The sequence below is a fragment of the Bos grunniens genome, chromosome 21 (genome assembly GCF_055505025.1).
Source record: "Bos grunniens cultivar Pamir isolate PY7600 chromosome 21, Bosgru_T2T1.0, whole genome shotgun sequence".
NCBI classification, from domain to species: Eukaryota; Metazoa; Chordata; class Mammalia; order Artiodactyla; family Bovidae; genus Bos; species Bos grunniens.
The window spans coordinates 45,328,128-45,348,162 of NC_141185.1; the positions used below are offsets into that span (position 1 = coordinate 45,328,128).

At 46.2% G+C, this 20,035-nt stretch overlaps 2 long non-coding RNA genes across 12 annotated transcripts in view; one reads left to right on the forward strand and one right to left on the reverse strand.

Moving 5' to 3' along the window:
- The window catches only part of LOC147349560 (uncharacterized), a 59,312-nt gene extending 54,257 nt beyond the window's left edge, over window positions 1-5,055 (forward strand). For 4 of the 8 annotated variants that reach the window (XR_015149954.1, XR_015149950.1, XR_015149956.1 and 1 more), the window contains one exon: window positions 3,969-4,072. This is a non-coding gene — a long non-coding RNA (uncharacterized LOC147349560). Of the gene's footprint in view, window positions 1-500; window positions 954-1,628 lie in introns of those variants that run through there. The other 4 variants (XR_015149955.1, XR_015149952.1, XR_015149951.1 and 1 more) reach the window with 3 other exon arrangements.
- LOC147349562 (uncharacterized) overlaps window positions 1-20,035 on the reverse strand; it is a 46,390-nt gene that overhangs the window by 6,539 nt on the left and 19,816 nt on the right. The window contains exons 2-4 of one of the 4 annotated variants that reach the window (XR_015149970.1): window positions 18,690-18,761; window positions 16,850-16,965; window positions 510-608 (exon numbers count right to left, since the gene is read on the reverse strand). This is a non-coding gene — a long non-coding RNA (uncharacterized LOC147349562). Of the gene's footprint in view, window positions 1-509; window positions 609-12,974; window positions 13,251-16,039; window positions 16,162-16,849; window positions 16,966-17,563; window positions 18,762-20,035 lie in introns of those variants that run through there. The other 3 variants (XR_015149969.1, XR_015149972.1, XR_015149971.1) reach the window with 3 other exon arrangements.

Below are 20,035 nucleotides of genomic sequence, written 5' to 3' on the forward strand. Positions count from 1 at the left end.
AGAGGAATGTGCCAGAAGAAACACCCAAGGCTTGTATCCCATCCCTTCTTCCTTCCTTACCCCATCCCCTGGACACATCCCAGTTGTTGCACCACCCCTCTGGGGAAGGTGCTTTCCTCCATAGGTGGGGCGACCCTAAGGAAGGAGGCTGGAAGTGGGAACCCCACCACCAGGAGACATGGAGCCCACGGGCTTTTCAAAGCTCTTCCAGCCCAGAGGCTCCACATCCTTTGGGTGCAGTAGGGGTAGTTTCACTGCAGGAGGACCCTCCTGGATCTGGAGGTTGTGGGCTGATGCAGAGGGGAGCAGGCATGCCAGGTCCACGGGGCAGGGCTCATTGGCTGGCATATCCTCCCCAGCTCTGTCAGCCCCATGATAGTCCATCCTTGGGAAACAAGCCTGCCCAGGCTTCAAGGATGTGACAGCAGCTCAGGTCACCAAGGCCTGAGGGGAATAGAATCAGAATTCTTTTATAATTTGTATTTTGTATTGGTGTATAGGTGACTTACAATGTTGTAGGGTTGAACGAAGAAACAGAACAGGCTCCATCTTGAAAGCAGGACTCCATCTTGGGCCGGACTGTGGACTTTGAGCTATATGCCCAGTATCTATGGAAATGACATAGCAAGTGGAAAACCAGGTTCTCCATCACCTAAAAGAATACCCTAATTATCTGTGTAATGAATAGAATCATACATTCTATTATGCTTATTGGGGTATGACCACAAGCCTATTGATAATTGTCCACTGTTAACTACCTAGATTTAAGGCATATGAATCACGGGTTAATTTTGATTGTATCTTTTTCCTTTGTTCAGACTAGTTTCAAGGAATTTGGGGGAGGGGGCATGTACGCTTAGGGTATACAAGGTTTTCACAAAAACTGGTTGGGGTCCTTGGCTAAGAGGAGACTCTGCCTTGGGCCCACTGGTGTAATAAACTTCACTCCACTATCTGCATTGTCCTTTTGAGTGAGTTTGTTTCCCAGAACGCATGGCTACATTTGGTGCATTGGCTGGGAAACTCCTCATTTTGAGGAGACAAGTCCCATTTGGGACTACTCGGAGGCCTTGAGGCTTGAATCTTCTAGAGGGGGGAAGGCGCCTCGCCCTTCTGGAAGGATTCTGCTTCTCAATGCCTAGACCTTTCACATTAGCAGGTAGTGGACGGCAGCAGGGGAACTGAGCACTCAGGTGAGGAGGAACCCACCCAGCAGCGTGGAAGAGGGGGCCTGATCACCCCCCTAGGAGGGACTAGAAGGGGGCACAGACCCACAGAAGCCTGAATAGGCAGGTGGCAGCGATTGCTTGGTACACAGGTCAACGAGTGTGTTAGGGCTTAGGAAGGAAATTTGTGAAGGTCATTTAGGAGGTGTGCCATCTTGGGGAAAATTATTACCAAGTGATCGCCAGGGGATTTTTAGGAAAAGAAACTGGTCCTCGTATGCTTGTATTCTGCCCTCTCCCAGGAGGTGTCCCGTCTACTGTGAAATTCTTGACCCGCCCCCCCCTCGGAATTGTCAGGCTAGGAGGAGGGAGATACATAAGTGAGTATGAATTGGCTTTCCAGAGACAGCCTGGGACATGGGATATTTAACCCATCTGTGTTTTCATCCGCACCTGATCAAGCCCACCAAGGCAGAATGGACTTTAAGGGAGAAACAGTCTTGGACCACGTGGTGCTCTGGTTCAGCCTTGCTGACCAGCAGGTGAAGACACGCAGATCCCCCTTCTCTCTCTGGGATCTGGCAGGATTTGGACGAGGATGACCTGCCCCTCTCCCATACTGGATGACGACGCGCCCACCGGCCCAGTGCCCCACCAGGACCGGAGGCCGCCTTAATGCCTGATCCAGGGCCAGGTGAAGTTCCTGCAGCAGCCGCAGCTCCTCTGCCAGCTCTCCCGGAGGTCGTAGAGCTGCCACCTCTGCAGGCTCCAATCTTGGTGGCAGAAGCCTCTGGCCAACACTTCCAGGATCCGGCTCAGCCGAACCACCCAAGCTATACCCGCCTCTCCCGTGAGTACTGACGGGAAGGGTAAAGGAGATACCGGAATCAAACAGAGGCTGCTGGGTCTCAGATGGTGATTAAATGCAGCCTGTGTGTCTCAAGCCTACCCCAAAAATGTCAGATGGCGGGGCACCAAGTGATTCATGAATTTTTATACATCCCTGAATGCCCAGTACCTTTGTTGGGAAGAGACTTGCTATGTAAATTGGGGGCAGAAGTGACCTTTCCCCCCAACAAAAGAGCTTCCCTTTGAGTGGGCTCAACCACCTATTTACTCTTTCTCTTGGTAATCCCTCAAGATGAATGGAGGTTGCACGATCTCCCAGAAGGGAAACCGGGTGGGCTGAATGGTGTAGACAGAGAGTTAACATATTCTCTGAGGTCTGGGCAGAAGACAACCCAACTCCCCACAGGCTTGCAAAACAAGTCCCAGTAGTAACAGAACTCAAACCCGGTACAATTACGTCAGCACCCACTTTGGGCCTGCCAGGCCTTGCTAAGCCATTTACTCTCTACGTGACTGAAAAGGACCAGGTGGCTATGGGAGTGTTGTCCCAGACTATGGGGATGTGGGACAGACCCATGGCTTATCTCCCAAAATGGCTGGACAGTGTTGCCACTGGGTGGCCGAGATGCTTACAGGCAATTGCTGTGGTTGACTTACTGGTCTGGGAGGCAATCAAGCTGAATTTGGGCCAAGATTTGATCATAAAAGTCCCGCATTAGGTCAACACTCTCCTGCGAGGGGACCCCCATAAATGGCTGTCGACATCAGTCATACACTGCGGAGGACATCAAAAAGAGGATACCCCCCAGGCTCAGGGAAACAGACTGGCAGATAAGACCACTAAACAAGCAGCCGCGGGTTTGGGGGTGACAAGTGAGTCCCCTGTTAAAGTTCTTGTATTGGCAGAGCTGCCTGAGCTAACGCTGGCATCTCCAAAATACAGCGAAGCCTAAAACAAACTAGCCAAAGCAGAAGGGGCCATCAAGACTGAAAAGGGATGGTGGGAATTGCCAAGTGGCAAATTATTGGTACCGGAGGAGCTGGCACCCACTCTGGTAAGCAAAACACATCAAGTGACCCACCTAGGCCATGAGAAACTGGAAGAGCTAATTCGAAAATATTTCTTGGTTCCCCGCCTCTCTTCCCTATGTGGACAGAATCTCAGAACTGCACTGCCTGCTCACAGGTCAGTGATGCCTCTCGGCACAGCCAGAAACCTCCAGGGATTCAGCTGAAAGGCACACTGCCCTTTGAACACCTGGGAGTGGACTTGACTGAAATGAAACCTCACCGACACTACTGTTACCCGCTGGTCATGGTCTGTACGTTCTCGGGATGGGTAGAAGCTTTTCCTGCCCAGACTGAAAGAGCATCAGAAGTAGCCCCGTGCCTGCTTAGGGAAATAGTTCCCAGATTTGGATTTCCTACCAGCATTGGATCAGACAATGGCCTGGATTTTGTAGCTGATTTGGTACAACAAGCAAGCAAAACTTTAAACATCAAATGGAAACTGCACACTGCATATAGGCCCAGAGTTCTGAGATGGTGGAACGGACCAAGCAGACACTTAAAGAGGCACTCTCCAAGCGGATCATAGAGACTGACTGCTCCTGGGTGGACTTGCTTCCGATGGCTCTGCTCAGACTCAGGATGACCCCACGGTCCCAAGGCTATTCTCCATACAAAATTGTGTATGGGAGGCCCCCTCCCATAATAGAGGTGTCAACAAATTTGCCTCAGGTAAGGGGGGATAGGATTTCGCAGCAGATGGAACTGGGTAAGGTAATAAATCAGGTAACTAAGTTTGTACAAGAAAGGGTGCTGTTTCCCCTTGGGGAACAGATTCATGAGTTTACGCCTGGTGACCAAGTATGGGTCAAAGATTGGAAACTTGATTTACTAGCCCCTCGGTGGAAGACCCTTATACTGTTACTCTAACTACCCCTACTGCAGTTAAAGTTGCAGGTATTGCCCCTTGGAGCCATCATATGAGGGTGAAGAGAACATACCACGCAGACCCAGAAAACGCTGAGTGGACTGCACAGACGGATCCCACTTGTCAATCATAATCTCTCCCTGCTCTCTTGATGTAAGCCAGACCTACAGTCAATAGACTCGGGTCATGGGGTTACATATTATGTAAACACCAGTTTCATAAAAGTAACAGAAGCAGTAATTCAAATGAAAATGATTTTGGACTTGCTCACAGGTGCTCAAGGAGGGACCTGTGCTATATAGTTAAGGTTGAATGTTGTGTTTATATTCCTGATTTATCTGGCAATGTATCAGCTGCTTTCAATATCATGAAAAACCAGGTAAAAGCAATGTCAAATGAAAACATTCCTTTCTGGACTTCCGGTACTATCTTGGGTGAAGGGTGATTGGTGAAAAACTATATTTACCATTGTTATAGTTGCCTTGATAGTTCTGCTCTGTGGACCCTGCATTTTACAATGTATTATGAACTTTGTAACCCGAAGGTTGGTGTCGTTCTCCTGAATTGGCAGTCGGAGAGCCAGGGTGCAATATATCCTTATGAATGATGCTCATACTATGAGTTAAGAGCATCAAGAGGGGGGATGAAGGAAGAAACAGAACAGGCTCTATCTTGAAAGCAGGACTCCATCTCGGGCCAGACTGTGGACTCTGAGCTATATGCCCAGTAGCTATGGAAACGACATACCAACTGGAACACCAGGCCCCCAGAAGGAAGAGCCCAGGGCTCTCCATCTCCTAAAAGAATAACTATCTGTGTAACGAATAGAATCATACATTGCATTATACTTTATTGGTATGACCACAGGCCTATTGATAATTGTCCACTGTTAACTACCTAGGCTTAAGGCATATGAATCACGGGTTAACTTTGATTGTATCTTTCTTTTTCCTTTGTTCAGACTAGTTTTGGGGAATTTGGGGAGGTGGGTTTGGGCATGTACACTTAGGGTATATAAGGTTTTCACAAAAAGTGGTCTGGGTCCTTGGCTAAGAGGAGACTCTGCCTTGGGCCCACCAGTGTAATAAACTGCACTCCACTATCTGCACTGTCCTTCTGAGTGAATTTGTTTCCTCCTCTTTTGGGTTCTCTTCCCATATGGTTTATTATGCGATGTGACTAGGTGTCCTCACTGATTATTTCAGAGTAGCGTGTGCATGTTCATCTGCACAGCTCGTTTCTCACTGCCCACCACCTTTACCTTTTGGTAACTATAAGGTGCTTTGCTATGTTGTAAAGCTGTTTCTGTTTGTAAAGAAGTTCACTTGGATCCATTTCTAGAATCCACCTCTGCTTCCCCCCCCACCCCGCCCTAGCACTTGGCAGTTGGGACAAGGAACTGACAATCTTCTCGAGTCGAGGGACTCAATTTTGTTTGTAGGGTAAGTATATGCAATTCAGTAGCTGGTTCAGCCAGTACGATGTTTTGTGTGTCCTTTTTGTGTTAAGAGCCGATGGGCTTGATTTTCGACACACGAGCTGAGCATCTGTCTAGAGGCCACATAGACACACACGAGCTGTGTGCATGACCTAGAGGGCTCATAGACACACACGAGCTGAGCATCTGCTGGAACCTTCATAGACACACAGGAGCTAAGCACCTGCTGAGAGCCCTCAGAGGTATACATGAGTAGACAAGGACAAAACTGCAAACCAGCTAGACTTCAACATAGCATCGGCATGAAGTTAAAGGAAAGGAAAGTAATGCCTAGTTTGTTCCGTGAAACCTGCTTGACTATCCGAATTGTGGAACCTTAGTTGGCTTGAGTTCCAGGGCTGGACTGGGGTGGGGTCGAGACAGCTGAGCAGGGTACCCATCTTAGATACCCTTCTTAAACCTGTACTGTCTGGTTTGCCCTGGCTGGGGCCAGAATCCTAGTGAACCCAAATCCTAATGGCCTGACCCTCTGACTTGGAGGAACACAGAAAATCACCCAGACCCCAGCGCCATGGTGCTGGGGTCCCTAGTTCAAGACTCCTTCCTGAGAGTGTAGGCTCCTAGGCACCTCAGCAGGGAGCGGTGCCTCAGGTAGGCAGGAGGCTAGAGGGGAGGGGTGACGCTTCACAGGGAAGGAGTCCTGAGATACAAGCCCCTGGGTGTTTACTCGGGCACTGCTGCTGCTAAGTCGCTTCAGTCGCGTCCGACTCTGTGCGACCCCATAGAGGCAGCCCACCAGGCTCCCCCATCCCTGGGATTCTCCAGGCAAGAACACTGGAGTGGGTTGCCATTTCCTTCTCCAATGCGTGAAAGTGAACTCGCTCAGTCGTGTCTGACTCTAAGCGACCCCATGGACTGCAGCCTACCAGGTTCCTCCGTCCATGGGATTTTCCAGGCAAGAGTACTGGAGTGGGGTGCCATTGCCCACATTCCACCCTAATTCACAGCCCAGGAAGCCTACTTTCCCTAAGGCTCTGGTTGCAGGTGGAACCAGAGTTGGGCATGAAGAGGTGCTGCCACCTTGTGGACATTTCCCGAATCTACAACTTTCGCATCCGCGCTTACTGGCACCTCCAATCCAAAAGGCCAGTGGGGCAGTTAACGACAGCTGCTATCGGAAAAGGTCCTGTCACAGGTATTGCAGAAATGAATTCCAAACACAACTGACTTTCAAGAAGCCAATTTCAGAGGTCAAATTTTCTCACATCCTTTAAGAAAAAGAAAAGAGATAACAAGAAGCTAGAGAGCCATAGGACAAGATGTAGATAAGAGCTGAGAGTCTTTCTAGATGCCCATGGTCTCACACGAGCTGAGCATCAGCCTTGAGGCCTCGAGAGAGACAGGAACTGAGCATCCACCTCATAGACACACACAAGAGGAGCCTCAGCCTTGAGCCCTCTAGATAGATACGAACTGAGAGTCTTCGTACAAGCCTTATAGTCAAACACAAGCTGAGCATCTGCTTAGAGGCCTCTAGAGAGACACAAACTGAGCGTCTGCCTGGAGGTGTCATAGACACAAGGAGCTGAAAGTCTGCCTCAAGGCCTTATAGTCACACACGAGCTGAGGGTTTACCTAGAGGCCTATTCTTGCCTGGAGAATTCATGAAGAGAGGATCCCAGCGGGCTTCAGCCCTTGGGGTCCCATAGAGTCCGAATAGATTCTTCAGAAGGACATAATGTTCAGCACTGGAAGCTTATTGGACCTTGTTTAATAAACTCCCTGGCAAATGACTGAAAAAAGATATGCGGTATGTATATGGCATAACAGAATAAGAAGCCTGTATACTGACAATAAGAACAAAACTGCAAATCAAATATTGGGCTACATTGTATCAGCATGAGATTAAAGAACAGAAAAGAGTGATGCCTATTTTATTCCCTCTGATCTCCCCAACATGTGCTGTTTGCCATACCTGGAACCTGAGCAGGCTTGGGTCCCATGACTGGACTGGAGAGGGGCTGACACAGCAGGGCCAGGTATCCTTTTTGAGCCCCCTCTTAAACCTGTACTATCTGGATTGTCCTGGCTTGGATTATAGACCCTAGGGCATCGAAAATGGTAGCCTGAGCCTCTGACCACGAGAACTTTTGAAAAGTCCCCTGGCCTCCAGGTCCCCTGGTGCTGGGGTCTCTAGCTGAAGCCTCTTTTCTGAGAGTGCAGCCTCCTAGGCGTTTCAGCAGGGAGCAGTGCCCCAGGTTGGGATGAGTCTGAAAGGAAGGGGTGAAGCCTTAAGGGGAAGAAGTAGCGAGACACAGGCATTGAGGGTTTGCTCTGGCGAGTTCCACTCTAATTCTCAGCCCAGGAAGCCACCTTTCCCAAAGGCTCTGTTTGCCTAAAGAACCAGAGTTGGTCATGAAACAGTGCTGCCTCCTTTGCGTGTAACTACAACTGAAACATCTTGCTTACTGACAACTCCAATTGACAAGTTCTGTGAGGTTGCTAATGACAGCTGCCCTCAGGAAAGGTCCTGGGACAGGTATTGTAGAAAAAATTCCAAACATAACTGACTTTTAAGAAGCCAATTGCAACAAGGACATTTTCTTCACGCAATTTAAGGAAGAAAAACAATTCCCAAATGGCCGCAGGACAAGATGCTCAGTATCTCTAATTATTACAGGAGGAAAGTCAATCAAAATAGTAAATCAAATCACACTAGTCAGAATGGCCATTCTAAGAAGTCCACAGACAGTAAATGCAGTAGACAGTTGGAAAGAGATGTGACACCTGCCTCCCCTACCCGACAGTCAGTGAGATGGACGTTGGCAACAGCCACTGAAAGGAGAGTATCTGCATGCGGGGGTAGGGGGGAATTTCAAAGGAGCTAATCCTAAGATCTGACATACCCACATCTGCCCATATATTTCAAAAAGACACATGCACCCCACATTCACTTCAGCACTACTTACAGGAGCCAAGAAACAGATCCAAGCAAATGTCCACTGACAGATTAAAGAAAAAGTGGTACATGTATACAATGGACTATTACTCAGCCTTGAAAAGCCACCACTGAAATTATGCCATCGGGCACTATAAGGACAAACCTTGGAGGATCATACACTAAGTGAAGTTAGTGAGACCGAGAAAGACAAAAGAATATGATATCCCTACAGGCAAAAATTTTTAAATATATGAGGGGAAATCATCTAAAACTCAAAAAAAAGTCCCTGAGAATTCAAACACAAACAATCCCCAAAAAGTAACAGTAAAGAGGCAGGGATAAATTCAAAGGGTCACAACTAACATATACACGGGAATCTGTATCTGTAATAGGTAACCCACAAGGATTATATTTTTCCTTTCTTTCATCTTTCCAAATTACACAGAAATCTGCATATCAACATATACACAGAAAATGATATCTGTAATAGATAATTCACAAGGATTATCTCCTCCCTTCCTTCCTTTCACAAATACAAAACATCTGCATCTCTAAAGGTAATCCTGGTGGACATGATTTTCAGCAGATGATACTTTCCTCGGCCTTCTGAAATAACCTCTGTGGTAAATGAATCCCCCAAACAAGAGATATGCGTATGTGTATGTCATAATTGAATCAGGCGGTTGCCCATTGACAAGAAGCACAAAACTGGAGAGTAAAGAAAAGTAAAAGAAAAGGAATGTCCATTTTGTTACCTCCAACCTCCCTGACTTGGGCTGCTATCCCATCCCTGGAACCTGAGCAGGCTTGGGTCCCACTGCTGGACTGGATGGGGCAGATAGCTGGACAGGGTGCCCTTAATTGAGGCCCCACTTAAACCTGTATGGTCTGGTTTTCTTGGCTGGTTTGCTTGTGAACAAAGTCCCCAGTGCACCCAAAAGATGGTGGCCCAACCATCTGAGCACCAGGACCTTGGAAAAGTAACCTAGCCTCCAGGTCTCTGGGTGCTGGGGTCCCCAGTTCAAGCTTCCTTCCTGAGATTGCAGCCTTCTGGGCACCTCAGCAAGGTGTGGCCCAGGGTGGGAGGAGTATAGAGGGGAGGGTGAAGCTTTAGGGGGAAGAAGCAGTAAGACACAAGTCCTCGGGTGTTTGCTCAGGCACTTTCCACCCTAATTCACAGCCCAGGAAGCTGGTTTTCCCTTAGGATCTCACTGCCCAGGGAAGCAGGGTTGGGCACGAAGAGCTGCTGTTGCCTTGTGGATATTTCCTATAACTACACTTTGACAAACAGTGCTTAATTGCAGATGTAATTCACAGGTCTGGGGTCTGTTAATGACAGCTGCCTTCAGAAAAGGTCCTGGGGTGAGTATTGCAGATATAAATTCCAAACACAGCCGACTTTCAAGAAGCCAACTGCAACAGGTAAATTTTCCTCACACTCTTAAAAAAACAAACAAACAAACAAAAACCCAAAATGCCCAAAGGACAAGATGCACAGCATTCCTAATTATTACAGAAAGAATGACAAAATGGCAACAAATATCACACCACACCAGTCAGAATGGCCATCCACACAAGTCTACAAGCAACAAATGGAGGAGAGAGCCAGCAGGTGAGGGAACCCCCATACACGTTTGGTGGAAATGCACATTTGGCTACAGTCACTAGAAAAGACAGTCTCTGCATGTCAGAAGTTAAAGTTCCAAGATCGTTAAACTAAGGTCTGACATTCCCACACCTGAGCTATCCCGAGAAAGCCATCATTCAAAAAGACACATGCAGCCCAATGTTCACTGCAGCATTACTTACAATAGACAAGACACAGAAATACAAAATTTCCACCCACAACTTAAAGCTTAAACAAGATGTGATACATATTTACCATGGACTATCACTCAGCCATAAAAAAGCACCACTGAAATTGTGATATTAGGCCAGTGGTCACCACAAGGGTGGACGTTGGAGGATCATACACTAAGTGAAATTTTCAGGACAAAGGAAGAAAATAGCAGTTGAAGACTTTCTAGGCAACATAAAAACAGATAAAAAAGGAACTAAGTACAATGCAAAAGGATCCTCTGAGAATTCAAACACAAAAAAAGAATGAAAAATTTAAGTGGCCAGGATGAATTCGGAGGAGGTTGGGACTAACATACACACAGAAATCTGTTAGTACAACATATAAACCAAAATCTGTATCTGTAATACATACTGCACAAGGATCTGATGTTCAGCAAATGGAACTTTCCTCTACCTTCTGCAATAACCATTATGGAGACAGAATCCAAGAAAGCACAGATATGCTGTATGTATACATCATAACTGAAAAACACAGCTGTACACTGACAAGCACAAAACCACAAATCAACTATATTTCAATATGGCAAAGGCATGAGATTACAGAAAAGAAAAGGAAATAAAAGAAGTATCTGTTTCATTGCCTCTTGCCTCCATGACATGGGCTCCTATACCATCCCTGGAGCCTGAGGAGGCTTGGTCCCTATGGCTGGACTGGGGTGGGGTCATGACATCAGGAAATGTGCCTTAATTTAGACTCCTGTACTGTCTGGTATCCTCCGGCTGGGACCACACGCCCTAGAGCACCCAGAGAATGGTGGCACGACTCTCTGAGCTCGAAGGCCTGGGAAAAGTCACATAACCTCCACGTCTCCTGGTGCTGGGGTCTCCAATTCAAGGCCCCTCCTTGGGAGTGCAGCCTCCTAGGCAGGCCTCTACCTGGGATTGTGGCCAAGGCTGGGATGAGTCTGCAGGGAAGAAGCTTAGAAGTAGTGAGACACAAGCCCTTGAGTGTTTGCTCAGGCACTTTCCACTCTAATTCACAGCCCAAGAGGCCAGCTCTCCTTAAGGTTCTGGTTGCAGGAAGACCAGAGTTGGGGATGAAGAAGTTGCTGCCTCTTGTGGACATTTCCTGTAACTACAACTTGTACGCCTGTGCTTACTGGTACCTCCATTCATAAGGCCTGCTGCTGCTAAGTCGCTTCAGTCCTGTCCGACTCTGTGTGACCCCATAGATGGCAACCCACGAGGCTCCCCCGTCCCTGGGATTCTCTAGGCAAGAACACTGGAGTGGGTTGCCATTTCCTTCTCCGATGCATGAAAGTGAAAAGTAAAAGTGGAGTCGCTCAGTTGTGTCCGACTCCTAGCGACCCCATGGACTGCAGCCTACCAGGCTCCTCCGTCCATGGGATTCACAAGGCCTGTGGGGCTGCTAATGACAGCTGCTCTCAGGAGGGTCCTGGGGAGGGTATTGCAGAAATGAATTCCAAACACAACCGACTCAAGGAGCCAATTGTGACAGGTGAATTTCCTCAAATCCTTTATGAAAAATTAAAAAAAAAAAAAAGGTACTGGAGAAGATGTTCAGCATCCCTAATTACTACAGGAGGAAAGACAATCAAAACGATAGCATGAAACCAAATCCCACCAGTAAGAATTGACATACACAAAAGTCTACAAACAGTAAATGTGGGAGAGAGCCAGGAGCTGATTGAACCCCAATACAAGGTTGGTGGGAATGGACGTTGCCGACAGCCTCCACATGCCAGAATATAAACATTTCAAGAGAGCTAATTGTAGTGTCTAACATCCACACCTGGGCCTATATCCCCAGAAATCCATCATTCAAAAAGACACATGCCCCCCAATAGTCACTGTTGTACTACTTATAATAGTCAAGATACAGAACAACACAATATCCTCTGACAGATTAAAGCTTAAAGACAATGTGATAAATACACTGGACTATTAGCCATGAAAAAGCAGCACTGAAATTATGAAATTATGCCACTGGTGGCCACAAGGATGGACATTGGAGGGTCACACACTAAGTGTATTCAGGAGACAGAGGACAAAAATAGCATATGATGTTCCTTGCAGTCAAATAAAAAAAGAGATACAAAGAAACTAATTCACAATACAGAAAGAGTCTGAAAATTCAAACACAAGGAATTCCAAAGAAAAGAAACAATAAAGGGCCAAGGATTAATTAGGAATTTGGGACTACATATACACAAAAACCTGTGTCTCAAACATATACACTGAAATCTGTATCTGTAACAGATAATCCACAAGGATTATCTTCTTCCTTCCTTGCTTCCACATGTACGAAGAAAACTATGTCTAACATATACACACAAATCCGTACGTCTAACATATACATAGAAATCTGTATCCATAAAAGATAATACAAAGGATTATCTCCTTTCTCCTTCCCTCCACATATATAAAAAATCTATATCTCTAATAGATGCTTAGAGCTTCCCTGGTGATATAACCTAAGCTCCAGGTCTCTTGTTGCTGAGGTCCCCCGCTGAAACCTTTGTGAAAGTGCAGCCTCCCTGGTGTCTCAGCAGAGAGCACTGTCCCAGGCTGGGATTAAGGGCACCCACCCTGTCTCAACCCCTCTCCAGTCCAGTCATGGGACCCAAGCCTGGTCAGGTTCCAGGGATTGGAAAGCAGTCTAAGTGAGGGAGACTGAGGAGGATAACATAGGCAGTAGTCTTCTCTCTTCTTTAATCTCATGCTGACACAATGTTGACCTATATTTGTTTTGCAGTTTTGTGTTTGTTGTCAGTGTACAGGCTCCTGATTCAGTTATGACATATACATACAGCATATCCATTCTTTTTTCAATTTTTTTTGCCATAAAGATTATTGAACAAGGTTGAGTAAGCTCCCTGTGCTGAAAGGGAGGGGTGAAGACTTAAGGGGAAGAAGTAGTGAGACACGAGGTCCTGGGGCACACTACACTCTAATTCCCAACCCTGGAAGCCAGCTTTCCCAAAGACTCAGTTTGCCTGAAGAACCAGAGTTGGACGTTGCTTCCTTGTGGCCATTTTCTGTAATAACATCATGAAGAGCTGTGCTGCTGGACATTTAATATTCATGAGGATCTAGGGGCTGTAAAAAAATAAAACACATGCTCTCGAGAAATGTCCTAGGGGTAGTCATGGACAAAGAATTCAAAACAAGGCAGATATTAAAGAAGCCAATTTCAAAATGTAAGCTTAACTCACCCTTAAAAAAAAATCACATGAAATGATGTCAACATCACTAAACATTAGAGAAGCGCAAACCTAAACTACAGCAAGGCAGCGCATCACACTGGTCAGAACGGCCATTGACAACAAGTGCTGGAGAGGATGTGCAGACAGGGGAGCCCTTCCCCACTGATGCTTGGGATGGAAATTGGTAACAGCCACTATGGAGGACAGAGTGAGGGTTCCTTCAGACATGAAAATGAAATTAGAGAACTTCCTAACACCACACACAAAATAAACTCCAAATACTATAAATGTCTAAAGGTCATGATGGACACTATGAAATTCTTGAGAAAAATATAAACAGGACATGATTTGACATAGAATGCAGCAAGTTTGTTGTGCATCTACCTCTCAGAATAATGAAAAATAAACCACAAATCAGAAAATGGGACCTCATTAAACTTAAAACCATTTGCCTACCAAAGGAAACCCTAACTGGGAGACAATCTCAGCCCTCAGAATAGGGAGAAAGATTTGCAATGAGGATACCCACAGGGAATTCATCTCCAAAATGTACAAGCAGATTGTACGACACAATATCAAAAATAAATATAATCCAAGAACAAAGTGAACCAAGACTGAAATGGATATTTCTCCAAGGGAGGCCTACAGATTGCAGTTAGGCACATGAAAAGATGCTCAGCGTCACTAATTATCAGAAAGACGCAAATCAAAAGTCCAATGAGCTAAGCACTCACATTGGTCAGAATGGCCATTTCAAAACATCTTAAAGAATAAATGCTAGGATTTCCCTGGTGGTGTAGTGGTTAAGAATCAGCCTGCAAATGCAGGAGACGAGGGTTCGATCCCTGGTCTGGGAAGATTCCACACACGTGAAACAACTAAGCCTATGGGCTGAAACTGTTGAGCCTGAGCTTTTGAATTACAACTACTGAGCCCTCGTGATGCAGCTACTGAAGCCTGGCACCCTGGAGCCCGCATTGTGCAACCAGAAGCTCCCGCAACGAGAAGCTGCACAGTGAAACTAGAGAGTAGCCCCTGCTTGCTGCAGATAGAGAAAGCCTACACTCAGCAACCAAGACTCAGTACAACCAAAGATAAATGAATAAATAAAATTATTTTAAACAGAATAAATGCTAGAGAGAGTGTGGAGACAAGGGAACCCTCCTCAACTGTCAATCACAATGTACACAGGTTCATCCAGTCGGGAGAACACATGGAGGTTCATTTAAAAAATAACATAGAAGTACTTCAGGACCCAGCAAGCCCATGTCTGGGCATAAATCTGGAGAAAATCAAAAATTTTAAAGATACGGGAACCCCAGGAATCTCAGCTCCACAAAGGACAATAGCCAAGTCTGGGAAGCAAGCTAATTGACGAAATTACACAGAAATGAATACACGACTGGGTACATATACACAACGCAATATTTCTCAACCACAAAGAAATAGGAAATAATTCCAAGTCCAGCCACAGAAAAGAAAGTCAAGGTGATCATTCCAAGTGAAGGAAGCGAGACAGGGATGGACAAGTATCATATGATATCACTCTAGGTATAATCTAAAAATGGATGCAAATGAACTTCTTTACAAAAGAGAAACAGATTCACAGACTTAGAAAAGAAACTTATGGTTACCAAAACAGATAGGTCGGGGTGGGGGTCAGGGAATAATTAGCTGGTTCAGATTAGGGTTAGGTGCTATTGTTGTTTAGCCACTGAATCATGTCTGACTCTGTGTGGCTCCTCTGTCCATGGGATTTCCCAGGAAAGAATACTGGAGTGGGTTTCCATTTCCTCCACCAGGGGATCTTCCTGACCCAGGGATTGAACCCATGTCTCCTATAACTCTCCTGCACTGCAGGTGGATTCTTTACCACTGAACCAGCAGGGAAGTCATAAAACAGGTGATGAAGGGCTCTTAATAGTCTCAAGTCTAACAGGGCTTTAAATGACACCTGCCCTCAAGAAATGTCCTGGGAAAAATCATTGCAAAAGAATTCCAAACAGGGCCAAGTTTCAAGCAGCCAGTTTCAAGATGTAAATTGTATTTGCAAGGTATAAAATAATAAAAGCACATGGGAAGATACTCCACATCAATAATTATTAAATCAATGCCAATCAAAACTTCAATAAGCTATCACCTTATGCTAGTCACAATGGCCATCATTGATCTACAAAGAATAAATACTATAGAGAACATACACAAAAATGGAATCTTCCTACAGTCTTGGTGGGACTGTAACTGCTGAAGCCATGAGGGAAAGCAGCATGGAGGTTCCTTGAAACATTAAACACAGAGGTATCATATGATCCTGCAATCCCATTCCTGGGCTTCGATCCAAAGAAAATCATCATTCAAAATGACACATGCACCTCGATTTTCAGGGCAGCACTACTTACAATAGCCAAGACATAAAAATCCACCAAAATGTCCATTGTCACAAATATGAAGACTACATTGTACATCTATACACTAAAATACTACTCAGCCACAAGAAAGAATGAAATAATCATATTGGCAGCAGCATGGATGAACCAAGAAATAATAATTCTATGTGAGGTAAGTCAAAGACAAAAGACAAACATCCTAAGATATCACGTACAGGTGGGATCTATAAATTCATACCAATGAACTAATGTACATAACAGAAAGAGCCTGAGAAAACCAAATTCTGATTATCAAAAAAAAAGTTGGATAAATTAAGGGTTTGGGATGAAAATATACACATGAATAAATATCAAGTTGATAAGGAAAAAGGACCTACTGAATAGAACATGGAAGTCTCCTGAACAAACTGTAATAACCTATATGAGAAAAAAACAGAAAAACAATATATATACATCCGTGTATAATTGAATCAAGTTCATGTACACCTAAAACTAAACGTCGGAAATCAACTCTACCCCCAATATAAAATAACAATTCAATTACAAACTAGACCTGAGCTCGGTCTAGGGGAAACCACACAGTCATGACCCTATGAATTGGATATGTGATATGCTGTGATATTAATATGACACCTCCAAAGATTTTCACTCAGCAGAACACAGAGCAGCAACCCACTCAAAGGTGCCTGACCTCATGTGAATACGACAAGATGAAAAGAGAAAAAAGACCACAGGTTAATCAGGGCAACACCCTCAATTCAGACATTGGGAATCTCTGAGGAGACAGAGGACACAGCCGGTGAAGAACAGATGTGTGGTCTCTGTGTACACAGGATCCTGACCCACGTGGAAGGGGTGAGACCCACACAGTCCCCAGACCCTGCACCTGCGATCCCACGACCCTTGGTTAGGATACCATGTCTCTGCTGGTTGGGTCCCTAAGATGGAAGCAAGTGGGTTCTTGTAAACTCTTGGCATGATAGAAAGAAATGTAGGGTTGGTCTCCTCTCCCCACACTTGTCCCAAGAAGTCCTCGTCTCCTCCCTTTGGTTCTGTGTGATATTAACTGTTCCTACAGCTGTCGTGATAATGTTGAACACACTACCTTGGTTCTGGCAGGCTCTGTCCTTTCTTGTTCCACTGAGGTGTTGAGAAAACATGCCAGACGCAGGGCTGGGAGACGATGGGGAGGTCTGGTCTCTGCTGAGGAGGGACGGTCAACTGGAAGGAGATAACAGCAGCAACGTCACCTCCTGCCCTTTGGCTTTTTGCCTGATCCGTGTGCCCTGCAATCAATTCACCAGGTGAACCTGCCTCCCTTCCCACCATGCTCGTGCTGGTGAATTGGAATGATTACCAGGTAGAGACACCTGAGAAGTCTTCAGGAGCCCCAGGGAGGGTGAACCTCGAGAGCGTAAGAAGAAAACAGGCACAGGCCTGTATAAAGTGAACACCGTAAAGCATTAATTCCTAAACACAAGTGAAGCGCACATTCTCCCCTTTTTCTTAGCTTTGTGTGTGTGGTCTCCCCACACACATGATCCTGACCCGTGGAGATGAGGTGAGACTCGCACAGTCTCCTGACCCCCCAACCTGGGGTCACACATCCCCTCGGTCAGGACACCATGGCTGTGGTCGGTGGGCCCCCAATGTGTAACCAAGCCAGGTCCCTGGGACCTCTAGGACCCTAGAAAGAAGTGTAGGGTCCATCTCCTCTCCCCTCAGTTGTCTCTGAGAAGTCAGGCCCCTCCTGTTTTCACTTTGGTTCTGTGTGATTTTTTTCTGGTTTGAAAGCTCATGCTAGAGGTGAACACACTACCTTGGTTCTGGCGGGCTCTGTCTTTCTTGTCCCGCTGAGATGCTGAGAAAACAGGAGCTGCTGCTGCTAAGTCGCTTCAGTCATGTCCGACTCTGTGCAACCCCATAGATGGCAGCCCACTAGGCCCCGCCGTCCCTGGGATTCTCCAGGCAAGAACACTGGAGTGGGTTGCCATTTCCTCCTCCAATGCATGAAGGTGAAAAGTGAAAGTGAAGTCACTCAGTCGTGTCCGACTCTTAGCGACCCCATGGACTGCAGCCTACCAGGCTCCTCCATCCATGGGATTTTCCAGGCAAGAGTACTGGAGTGGGTTGCCATTGCCTTCTCCAAGAAAACAGGAGAGCTGGGCTGAAAGACGAGGGGCAGCTCTGTTCTGTTCGGAGGAGAGAGTGGACTGGAAGGAGATCACAGCAGCAACCTCACCTGCTGTCCATTGACTTTTTGCCCGACCTCTTTGCCCTGGAACCAATTCACCAGGTGAACCTGCCTCTCTATTAAACCTGAATGTGCTGGAAAATTGGAATAAATACTAATTATCCCACCTGAGGAGTCTCAAGGACCCCAGGGAAGGTGAACCTGGCAGGGAGAAAGACTACAAACCCTACCGCAGCACTGACCGCCCCCCCAACCCCAGGAGAGCCATGGAACCCCACTCAGAGAAGGGCACAGTTACCCAGAGAAGCCCACCTCAGTTCCAGACCCCTGACATCTGAGCACTGACGCTCAGACGCAGGGGTGGAGTTTTCCAGGACAGAGGCCAGGCCAGGCCTCCACCCGGGTCTCCATGTCCCAGTGCAGAGAGTACAAGGTCAGATCTAAATGTTCTCATTGCAGAAAGTGCACGGTCTCATCTAAACAGCATCAGTGTAGACAAGACTTGGAGAGGTCTAAATCTACCATGTAGACGGAACTTGGTCAGGTTCAGACTAGTTTAAGGCTGGCTTCCCAGGAGGCACAGGTCACCCACATGCAGGGGGTCTCACTGTTGAACAGGGGGCTCACCCTTGTGTGGGAGTCAGGATGTACATTTCTTGAAGAAATCATTGCTGGGCTCCACACTTCACCCACATCAGGAAACTGAAAGGATCTGTGTCATTAAACATCTCAACAGGCAAAACAACGTTACCAATTTCTCTGGTCACATGATGGTTAGCATCCAGGAGAGATTCAGGAACTTCTCAGAGTGTAGCCCAGTGTCCTGTAAAGACAGATAGGAAGTGGCCTGATTTCAGCATCCCAGGCTTCCAGCAGGAAGTGACCACAGTGGAAATCTTCTGGAAAAATACATTCTTTATTAGTACAGAAAACATAGGCCCCCTGATTTTTTGCTTCTCTGTTCAAACTGAGCTAGATTGAAATTGATATTCATATCAACAGGTAACATTTTTGAAGTCTGAAATGTCATACCAGGGAAACAGGACCTGGAGAAAAGGGAATATACACCTAAGCTGCTGGAGGGGAAAAAACATCCTAAAAATAAAGCTAAAATTAAAATTGGACTTAATTATGGGTTTCCCTGGTGGCTTAGAGAGTAAAGCGTCCGCCTGCAATGTGTGAGACCCGGGTTCAATCCCTGAGTTGGGAAGATCCCCTGGAGAAGGCAGTGGCAACCCACTCCAGTACTCTTGCCTGGAAAATCCCATGGACAGAGGAGTCTGCGAGGCTGCAGTCCATGGGGTCACAAAGAGTTGGACATGACTGAGCGACTTCACTTTCATGACAGTATGTGGTTACATAGAGTGTGAACCAAGTGTCTACATATAGCAGGCAATATGTGAAGACAAATTTGATACCTCAGATGTGAGGGTAAAGGTTTCCTGTCAGATATGCAACTTGTATGGACAAATTCTTTTAGAATATTGCATGTATCTTTTCAAATTAAAGCTTTGTCTGAATGTATGCTTTGGAGTAGGATTGCTGGATCATATGGTGACTGCAGCCATGAAATTAAAAGACACTTTCTCCTTGGAAGAAAAGCTGTGACAAACCTAGACAGCATATTAAAAAGCAGAGGCATTACTTTGCTGGCAACGGTCTGTCCGTCTAGTCAAAGCTATGTTTTTTCCAGTAGTCCTGTATAGATGTGAGAGTTGGACCATGAAGAAAGCTGAGCGCTGAAGAATTGATGCTTTTAAACTGAAGTGTTGGAGAAGACTCTTGAGAGTCCCTTGGACTGCAAGGAGATCCAACCAGTCCATCCTAAAGAAGATAGGTCCTGAATATATATTGGAAGGACTGATGCTGAAGCTGAAACTCCAATACTTTGGCCACCTGACGTGAAGAACTGACTCATTGGAAAAGGTCCTGACCCTGGAAAGATTGAGGGCAGGAGGAGAAGGGGATGACAGAGGATGAGATGGTTGGATGGCATCACCAACTCAATGGACATGAGCAAGTTCCAGGAGTTGGTGATGAACGGGGAAGCCTGGCGTGCTACAGTCTATGGGGTTGCAAAGAGTTGGACACAACTGA